Below are 9222 nucleotides of genomic sequence, written 5' to 3'. Positions count from 1 at the left end.
TTAAACGAAGGTAATCGTCATATTATAGAATAGTGTGTTTACTGTCATAAAACACAACTGATTCTTCCAAAACTTGATCGCACTGTTAATACACATTATGCTCAAGTGAGTGATCCCTGTGTGTTAATTGACAATGCAAACTACTTTAGCATGGACACCTTTGGGATTTTCAAAGGCCAGTATTCTCACTGGCGCATCCTAACATAATGCATAAAATAACAAGCCTGTGAAAAAGTAGGCTCAATTTGGTCATCAAAGTTGCACGAAAATAATGAAAGAAAAAACACACTGCTTTCAGATGCATAATGAAATACTGATGTATTTACTATTGATAAAGTGAGAAATTAGCTCTTTCTCAAAATCTACGTTACTATCACCAGCTGTCCGTTACCAATTAAGTTTGTATGCTTACATTTGTTGTGAGTAATTACCAATATTGTCCAGTGTCTTTAAGAAGGAAGGATAGCAACTGCCTATTTCCAGTCCCCTCTCAACCTCCGCAAGCATGCGCGCAAATGAGATACAAAATCTGAATGTAGTTGATTTCTCCCGGAAGCACCTCAAAACAGATTTGTGCTTGTTCAGTCACGTTCCTTTTTGAATCCATCTTGGCTGGTAATTTGATGCAGCACAATATTCTAAAGTGTGTATGTTATCTGTATTCGTTCACAAAGTATGGGGCTATAACACACCCGGAAATGGTGGGACTGACACCCCAGTGTATCGCCTGCACACTTTGAACCATCATAAAAGATATGTCACATCTAGAAATCTGACTGCCCATTCTTACAGATGAAATTATTCTTTTATTGTGATGTCGTATGAAATGTGATCTGATCCTGCTGATACAAAAAGAATCTTGCAATTTTTCAACAGGTTCTATCACTCTGGAGTAGGAACTTCGAAGGATTCAATGATACATATAGTGACTATACAAATACCACCCACCTATGATGAACACAATACACTAACTCTAAACACGATTACGGGTCAGAATTGACTCGGATTCCGGGTCACAGGTCAGCCTGACCCACTGACCCGGAAAGGTTTTCTTATAAAATGAAGAATTTACCTTTCGTTGTCAAATAACAACTGTCTTCCCTCCATTCAAATACCCAATTAGAGGTTGGAAGAGAAGTAGTGTGGTCAGTTTTGATAACGTAAGTTTGAAGGGAATCAGTATACGCAACATTTGGGAACAATTCAAAGATGTCAGGAACTTAAGAATAAGATCAAGCTGTCCGAAACGACGACTTCGGCTACAGCTACGTCTAGATCAGCGCGTCTACCAGTGTTGAAGAATAGGCAGACGCGCGCGATCTAGCCGTAGTTGTAGCCGAAGTCGCCGTTTCGGACACGGCCTTAGAATGTTAAACGAGTCCAAAGCTCAAAACACACAACTTCCGTATCCATAAAATGATGCCAAACAATTATCGCTCTATATTTTCTCCAAGATGTTAACTTATTTGGCATATAGTGGAGGTTTTCGCTTATTACGAACTTTTCCATTCCGCTTCAGCAACTAAAGAACGAGACAGTTCAAACAATTCTAGAATGGAATCAATCTCACAGGTAACTACTGAGAGATGTGATGTAGATACGACATGGTGCGCACAATCACATTGAATCAAATTCATGCATATCAAGACATCATCACATGTCACCCAATGGATGTTTGCCAGACACGTTAATGATTATTCTTATTTCTTATTATCTGTCTTGCTATTGAAGCTTCAGATATGGAACAACATACGCCTATAAGGGCCTATGTCGTGCTACAAGGAATAATATGTTATGTGTGTTTAGGGCTACCCATATACACATTATTGCAAAGTAAGTGGCATGAACTCGTCCTTTAACGGAGTATCCTTGTCAAAAATATATAGTCGAAGTTGGAATTATAAAATCTGACCGGACATACATAACAAACTTGGTTCCTTAACACTTCCCTTTAAACATATATTAATAACAAAGACGAAGAAAACAGATTTAAATTTGAAGCTAAATCTGCGTTAGGGTATTTTGATTGCATTTACTACCCCCCCCCCGCCCCCATCCCCAAACCAAATTGCCTCATTCTTAAAAGCTATGTTACTTCAGAGGGAGCCGTTTCTCACAATATTTGTACTATCAACAACTCTCCATTGCTCATTACCAAGTAAGTTTTTATGCTAAAAATTATTTTTAGTAATACCAAGCGTTCAGTGCCTTTAAAACACACACCTTTCCTGTTATTAAGGTAGCTTACTTATAAACGGATATCCTTAATTGTAAACATGTTATCCATACTAAGAAACGAACAACCCATAAATATGACCAAGAACAACGTGTTAACAGAATGCTATACTATTTGTAAACGATTCATGACATTTACACAGTGCCTGAAGACTCATGTCGTCCAATAACACAACTCTGAAAAGAAAACAAGGACTGCCTCCCATTTAAGACAGTTTTACGTCACTTGAAGACAAACTGTTAACATGACCTGGCTCACTTGCTAACGGAAGATGTTCTGGATTTGCTCCAGACAACACACAAATATACCATTCTTGAATCTGCTTAAGTTTCCGTCTGACTTGTCGAATATCTAGTCTAGGCCAATATGCAACCGGTGAACAAACTAAAATGACAAACTACTTAAATGTTCAAAGCGGGCGAAAAAACGTCTACACAAGTTTAGTTATAAAAGCAAGAACTTCGTTCCAACAAAACTTAACAAAAAAGGAAGTTGTCACTTGAGTTCCATAAGTGGTTGATGAGTGGTGTAGTAATTTCTTCAACTCCAGATGAAATTGAATTTATGTACTTTGTGTTTAAGACTCATAATGAGTACAACATCAGCGGGGACTTATAATTTTTTTTGTGTTTTAAACTCTGCCACTTTTAAGTTTCGTGTTTATAGATTTTCAAACATACATTTTTGATAAAGTTTATAAATATATGTATATATATTATTAATTTGTGTAGCATAGAGATTTTGAAATTGTTTAATTCAGAGTAAATGCCTCTTGCTTTAATTTATATAGTTTAAAATGTTAATAGTGCACGAGTTTGTTTGTTTTACAAGTGAACTCAATATCAAGAGGAACCAAGATTCTTGAAAATTGTTTAATACACTCAAGACGTATACGATCATTTTTTTAATTGGTTTCCTTTTATATTTTTATCTTTCTTGGGCTCTTATAAAGTTGTCAAGAACAAAACAGAAACATGCGTTTCGGCCAGTTGCACAGCTCTTGCGGCTATCAAGTTCCCCAGGTCATCAATATATAGAACCATCTTCTTTTTGACAGGGAGCATTAATTATTAAAATAGCAATTATGTGAGTTTCCTTGTTTTTCATCTAATGGGTAAGCTTGACTTTTGGATATGAGTGATGTTTCCGTACATCAATAATTGCCTATAATGATTGGTCTCCGAGAAACTCGTTTCGTAGATTATAGAGTAATTGTATTGTTATAAGCACCAATAATATTTCGAAACAATCTATTTTCTGCTTATAGCTGACATATTTAGAATACCAGTCACAATTTGTTCAGTTTAATTGGTATTTTGGCTGGTAGCTTGTAAGAAACACGTCCTTCTGTTCTGCTTTGGTCGTTTTGCGCTTAATTTATTAGCAGCTCTATGAAATTGAACCAATGTGAAATTGTTATTCTGAAACAGTATTTACCGATCAAAACTGTTTCAGTTCGCTTAACACGAGTTGTTAGACTGCAATGGAGCTATGGGATGATCTTTAAAGGTTCTCTAAAGGTTGTAAGTATTCAAATCTTCCAAACTGCTGAAGTAGTCACGTAAGTGACATTCTTTGGTATAAAGATTATTTAACGTTGCTTCTTAGAAGAGTATTTTTCGTTCAAGACTTTTTTTAAGGTGTACTTCAAAGGTATTTTTTACAAACTACTTGTATAAATGTAATATTTCCGTGCACTATCAATGTTACATTAACATAATGTTGTGTCTAAGATTGAAGTTGACAGATTTAATGCCATCATAAATTACTGCCGGGGTTAGACATTTATAGGTCAGGGTAGTGATAGGCTACATCAATAACGATGGTTTGAATATTTCATCACACACCTGCAAGGACGGCCTTGAGAGCGACATTGGTATTAGGGTGGCTTGAAGTTTATAATTAAAATAAGCAATACCATGGAGTCTTCTGCTCCTTGGGTTGTTTAAAGACACTGGACACTATTGGTAATTGTCAAAGACCGGTCTTCTCACTTGATGTATCTCATCATGTACATAAAATAACAAACCTGTGCAAATTTGAGCTCAATCGGTCATCGAAGTTGCGAGATAATAATGAAAGAAAAAAACACCCTTGTCACACAAAGTTGTTTGCGTTTAGATGGTTGATTTCGAGACCTCAAGTTCTAAATCTGAGGTCTCGAAATCAAATTCGTGGAAAATTACTTCTTTCTCGAAAACTACTCCACTTTAGAGGGAGCCGTTTCTCACAATGTTTTATACTACCAACCTCTCCCCATTTCTCGTAACCAAGTAAGGTTTTATGCTAATATTTATTTTGAGTAATTACCAATAGTGTCCACTGCCTTTAAATCCTGACTGTGTCTTCGTATAACATGTCGATTTTTTTTATTTGGGATTATTTGGGCTTTGTTTTCTTATATTAACATTTCAAATTCTTTATTCGGGATTATATACAGTTGCAAGTTAACTAAAAGCGACAACAGCAAATTGATGAACATAAGTATTTTGATTGGAATTTCAGTGTTAGATTTAGTCACATGACTGAAAAGAGGGGCTGGATGAATAACCCCTTTTCAACTTGTACTTCATTTTTGGAACATTTCAAAGGGAGTAGCTGGAAATTTGTACAATAAATGAAAACAATATCCGACATGTAATATAAGAAACTTAAGACACATGTGGCAATATTACCCAGAGTACTACATTTGTTTTCTCGATTAGCAGTTTCAGTCATGTTCATAGCAGCTACACATTGTTTCACATGACTAGATATCCCCCATCACTGTAGTTTGTAAATAATAGATGAACCACAATGTCAAAGCTCAATTATTGACAAACTACCTTAAGCTCAGTGGCTCAGTGTAGCCATCAATGATGTCCGAAACACGAAGAGAGGACATGGATGGTCGAGCAACCCGCCTCGTATTCTCACACATCCCTGACCAGACTGTCTGTTGATGAACCATGATTTGTAGTGACTGATTTCACACCTGGGTAGGTATACGGATGATGATTCGATGACGAGGATCTCAATCGAGTACCGCCCCCGAGATCGAAGCAATGAGCCGGGTCCCCGAGCGACTATGAGATACCAGCCCTAGCCGGTGTTTCAAGGCTCTCTTCTTATATACCGAGTAGAGCTGGGAGGAAACCCGTGGGCTTCAGAGGGACTGCACCAAATGGTGTACTTTACTGATTAAATGACAGATTTGCGTCGACAGCAATTTTCTTAGATATCTAGGGATGCAAGACCTAGATATGTTGTAGCAAGACTTTTTCTCCAAACCGTTGCTTAGAATGGCAGGATATGATAATATCGAGATGGGTTACTTCTTTTTTTAAATTCGTGGAAATTACTTCTTTCTCAAAAACTATAGCACTTCAGAGGGAGCCGCTTCTCACAATGTTTAATACCATCAACCTCTCCCCATTACTTGTCACTAAGAAAGGTTTTATGCTAATAAATATTTTGAGTAATTACCAATAGTGTCCATTGCCCTTAAGGCGACCCGTGAATACTTACATAACGTTCGTGTTAAATGCTTGTTTAGCAAGAAGTGAAGTGACTTATAACAATATATTACACTTGTTTGGCTAAGAAATATTTAGAAAAACATGCCTCTTATTATGATGCTTTACTTTTCCAGACTCTTTAGATTTGATCACAAATCCCAGAAAACAGTTAAGTCAAGAAAGTAGTCTAAGGCAGGTCAGAATTATAAAGAATTTAAATGCTAAAACATTTTAAATTCATTCTTCTAAAGGTGTTCTTTCTGGAGGTGATAGCCATTATCTTAAAAAGATCAACTTAATTATCACATCACAATCGTATTTGAAGCATTTGTAGTTCACTTAAGAATAACCTTTTACATACTTAAGATTTTACAAAGTTAAAGGCCCTGAACAGAATCCTTCTTGCAGGGGTGTATTAAGGTCTTGAACTCATGAAACATTTGCACTGTGTGCTGTCTAGAAGGAAATGCCAACATCTTGAGTTCGAAACCACCAAGCAATTTACATTCGTGTTCGTAACTCTTTGACATTTTATTAAAGGTTTGTATCACATTAAAAAGGTAACACCTGGTCATTGCTTGAAAATATAACCACGGCATTTGTGGAAATTACGCCTAACTTGTGTTTATTACATCTTTATCTACAAAGGGTGTCTATTTGTGGCTTAATACTTTTTAACTAGTTGATTTCTCAATTTCTGCCTAGAGCATGTTCATAGATATTGAAAGGGTTAAAGGGGTGGGAACTCTTCGTATTGTTCTGGTCTTTGAGAGGCACAAAGGAGCCATCGAAGATGTGATTCTCATATTTCTTCTTACTTGCGGATGGTGCAGTTATTTGATACGAGCACCAACCATGCAGACTGTGCGCTCGGGGTAAGTGATCCGACTGACAGTTTAATGAGTGCATGATACGTTGGGCATTGTTGGTGAGCAACGTTCCTCTGGAATCATCCAGTCAAAAAGTAACCGATTTGGTATGAAATTGAAATTGACTTTTGTCTTCTTCTTCCTAATTTGTAAATTAATAGAAATACTACCCGAATCTGTTATTCACAATAAGATCAACCAGCGGAAATGGAACAGTGATAATTATTTCTGGCATAACTTGACATCAACAAACTAATCATACCGCACTTTGTGTCATAGGTCTAAAACCTGCCAGGAATCAATCAAAAATTGTGGTATCCAATAAAAAAAAAAAGCCAGAGCTAACAAAGCTGTCATAACTCGAAAGACATTAAAATACTGACTTCAGGCCGATGTTATCTCAGTCACGGTGGTGTCATTGAGATGGGGGAATATTAGAATATTTGATTGTTGTATACATATCATACGCACTGAGATGAAAAGTCCATTTAGGTCAACATATCCAATAAAAACATCGGCATGGCTATTTGATCGTCAGTATATTATTGATCGTCAGTATATTGACGATCAAAGGATGTGTTTCTGACTGAATGGAGTCACATTAACTTAAAATGAATTAACCGACCTAGAGAAATGCAATGAATTAAAGTCGCGAACAAATTCGTATTGATGATAGATCATTGTAAATAAGAAGAACTTCCATATTATAAGTATAACACTATATGCCCAAGAAGAATTTCTCCACATGTATCTATACAACAAACTAATTTGTCTTTCTATTTCATTAAATATGTCATTTTATGCCGGGATGTCAAATTATGCAGCTGTACTTAGTGGTCACCCAAGGCCCTTTAAAAATGAGCATTCCGGTATACAAATTTAAAAACCCTTTTGTTTTCGTTATTAATGAGCATGTAGAAGTAGCGTAGAGAGAAGTGCCTCTACATACAAACTCATGTAACACTACGACACCGCTAACTGTCTGGTATTTGTTCTATGCTAAGAACAATTGAAACTATTTGTCACAAAGTATCATCCTATAAATTGTACAATAAAACCACGACAGAGAAATCAGGGGGCTCTCCAAAAAAAAAAATATATATATATATACGTTGAGGGGATCAATATAGAGCTCTAACCGAAAACTTATAACCCCTTTTCCCTCCAAACCCCGACAACTTCCATCTCAGCTCACTTCATGAAAACAACAGCAGCCAAAGAATAATTTGGGGGCAGCAATTTGAAATGTTTAATGTAGCTGTATGAATTTTCAATAATTTGTAGTGTTTGTTCTTATGCATGAGGCTATATCGTTTACGGAAGTAAGTCGCGGAATAAAACAATATTTCATAACTCCAGAATGATTTAAAAATTAAATTATGAAAGATGAGGTAAAATACATCTTGGTATGATATACCATTGGTTGGATACGCAGATGCTGTATTTATGCAGGGATTTACTACAGTCTGTAGACGGAACTGTATCTTAATGATTAAAAATTCGTTAGTTATCGTGCTTTCGGAATTGGCTCATGTGCTTAATTTATGGTATACTGTATTTCATCAATTTTTTTTTAAATTTGTACTTTGCGATTGAACAACGAAAATTTGACTGGAGTTGGACTCAAACCAACGACCTACGTTTCCCCTACAGTTGATAGAGCGCTGGTACGTTAATCCGGAGGTCGTTGGGCCAAGTCCCACCCCAGTTAACTTGTCTCTGTTCAAACCAGTTTCCCTTGTGGATTATCCTTGACATGTTTTTTGGCGACGAACATTATGTTATTTTCAGCGGAAAAAGGCCGCTAACAATAGTCCTCTCTATTTAACAAAGAAAACATAATATTTCATTAACGTTTCACTAGACTGGTTCGAAGAATTTTTCAATGAAATTATATTCGAATCGAAGAACAGTCGAAGGTCCTACCTACACGTTCGTTCAAACGTGTACATGTTATTAAATTGTTCAAGTTTGCTGGTATAATAAAAAAATAAACAACAATTTGTTGACTCTAACAAAGGGAGAATTAAGCTTTTACATCAGGCGCCAAGTTCAGAAGCTCAAGACATTGCAGCAGTATTGTCAAGTCGTTAAAGAGGAATCCAAAGCACACTCTCGTGATATATCACCAAAAAAGGCAAACAGAAACTTGATATTTTATAACGAACTTCGGCTTTACATTGAATTTAAAACCGAAGCGACTACGTCATCGTGACGTCAACATTGTCAGCAGAGTTTTTTCTGATTAGAAAGAACAGTGTAAGTCAAATCAGTTTGACTATAACCCATCGATACGATGATAATAAAGGAAAACATTATTTATATGTCTTGTAACGTAAAATGAAACATTTTACCTTAAGACGTTTAAAAATGTTTTTGTTTGAGTTTGAACAAACTCATGTATCTTACGAATAACCCCCAAAAGAACATGGAAGTAGTGTATTTGATCACCTAAACACAACTGAATTATTGATTTTATATTCGAGACTATAGTAGGGGCAAATCTATCATCTTGTTTTGAATTTGTTGTCTAATCACTTTCGTTATGACAGCTTCATAAAAAATAAAAAGAGGAAACAAATGGCTTGTAGTGCTATAGTCATTCACATTGGATTGCATA

This window comes from Asterias rubens, chromosome 9 (genome assembly GCF_902459465.1).
Source record: "Asterias rubens chromosome 9, eAstRub1.3, whole genome shotgun sequence".
NCBI classification, from domain to species: Eukaryota; Metazoa; Echinodermata; class Asteroidea; order Forcipulatida; family Asteriidae; genus Asterias; species Asterias rubens.
The sequence above is the reverse complement of the archived record's forward strand: the minus strand, read 5'-3'. Positions refer to the sequence as shown.